The sequence below is a fragment of the Aegilops tauschii genome, chromosome 3 (assembly GCF_002575655.3).
Source record: "Aegilops tauschii subsp. strangulata cultivar AL8/78 chromosome 3, Aet v6.0, whole genome shotgun sequence".
Taxonomy (NCBI): Eukaryota; Viridiplantae; Streptophyta; class Magnoliopsida; order Poales; family Poaceae; genus Aegilops; species Aegilops tauschii.
In genome coordinates, this window is record NC_053037.3 from 18,344,983 (window position 1) to 18,347,248 (window position 2,266).

Consider the following 2,266-nt stretch of genomic DNA (forward strand, 5'->3'; position numbering starts at 1 on the left):
CCTTGGACTTTCTTTTATCCTTCATATCAACAGGAGTGGGAAACGGTGCTGCCTCTGACTTTTGTGGGCTGAGAGTGAAAAAGAAAGCTCCAGCTTGTGTGGTTCTAAAATAAGGTATATTGATTTCCGTACAAATTAGCTATTTCAATGTTTGACCAAGATTATAGAATAAAATAACAACATTTGTAATACCTAATAGATAAAATATGGAACTACTTTTCATATTTGATCAAATGATATAAATTTTGTATTGTGAACGTTGATATAATTTTCTAAAACTCGGTCAAACTTGCACCCGTTTGACTTTTGAAAAAACAAATACACCTTATATATAGAAACGGAGGAAGTATTTTTTTGCTACATGTTTTAATTTTTTGAGCTACGTATGTGGTTCTAAATTTTTTATTGTGATGTTTATGTTGTCTGCAATTAAATTATGAGGTCATGCCATATGTGTCGGCATGCCACATATGTGGACAACTCCTCGACCAAGTGACTATGTGATGTCAGTGATAGGGGGGAGGCAGAGAAGGTCATGGATCAACCTCTTGGTTGACCTACCTTACCCCAAAAGCATCACAACAGTAAAAATTTGGGGGCTCATAAGCTAAACACTCTCAAACTGAATGTGAGTTAACTTGGATACGTTAACCCTAAGATTATGCGTTGACCTTTGCTAGAACTACACACCATTTTTACGGATCCTAGCCTACAATCTGATGTGGCATTGGGTGACTGGAAATTATGATGGGCCCCACACCATGAAAATCAGGATCTGGGATGGCAGCGGCCGCGCGGGGGGGGGGGGGGGGGGGGGGAACTCTTGCGTAGACATCTGCCCTGAGGGTAGAGCCCGGAGGTTTAGGATTTCCTTTATTATAATGCTTGCTTCAGTTTTGATCATAAATTTGAGTGAAATTCTAGAACATCCGTTGGGCTCCAAAAAGGTTCCCAAAACAAAATTATAAACCTTAACAAATAGCTGACTAGACCGTCACCTAGCTTTTCTGGTTAGCGGCATGTTGAACACCTCTCTTGAATAAAGCTCTCCGAGTTGTACGTGAAAAGAAGTAATCTGCTATAGAAGGGACAACAAAGAAAGAGGATGCCCTCGCACAATGGCGGAAGTGGTCCGGTGTCGGGCCCATGCCACTTGCAAGGGTTGCAGCTATAGTATTCAATCAAAGACTTTTGGAGTCAAGATACGGTCGTGGCCTAATCCGATACTATCTTTGCCTCTAAACCCGCGCATTTACCAGACAACCTCTGGTCAATGAATCGGCATAATCCACTAGTCAATGGCACCACCAATAATGCACTTAGTGTCTTAGGAAAACCACAAGATAGCAAAGGTAAACTCTTCATTGGGTTTATGAATATGGGGACAATGCTGGATGGCTTGTGCGGATTTATCGTCTATAGCGAAGGATAGAGGGTTTGGTACAAATCACGTGCAACACGCTCATTTAGGCCTGACTAATTTGGCTTTTTCTCACCTCATAGAGTACCATTAGGAGTGCTTTTGCCTGGACTTTTTCCTGTTTTCTACCAGAGAAGTCCTACAGTAATTTTCTCCTCTATTGGTTTTTATTAATGGTTCTTATCGTTTTCCATATTTATTTATTAATTTTCTTTTTATTGGTTTTCCTTTTTCCTTTTGTTGTTTGTCCTTTCCATTTTTTAATTCATGAATTCTTTATTGAATCCTTACTTAAAAATGTGAATATGTTTTTAATTCACCAATATTTTTAATGATTGGAGACATTTTAAAATTATAAATATTTTCAAGTTCATGAACATCCTTTAAAACTATATAATTTCCAAAATACATGACTAGTTTAAAAAATTAACACATAAATGTATGCAACTTTTAAAAAAGTGTCAAAAAAAATTAATCTATAAAGATTTAAAAGTTATGGAACATCTTTTTAATTCACAAAGAAAATTCTGAATGTTTCTGCAAGTTCTTGAGCAGTTGGTCAGATTCATGATTTTTCCCTACTCTAGCTAGAAAATTTAGCGATTTTTTCTAAGCGAAATTTAGTGGCTATTTGGAATCTCGATCGAAAAAAGCAACTCGACCGAGCTACCGCTATTGGGCCACGGCCCACATAGCCCAGGGAGATTTGCCCGCGAAAATACAAAAATTTCAACAAAAAATAAATGCCACGAAAATGCGTGAACCGGGGAAAATCAAACATAACGTGTACCCGATCGATATAGGTAAAGTGGCAGCGTTGCACGTCGACCTTACCGGCGCATGTCG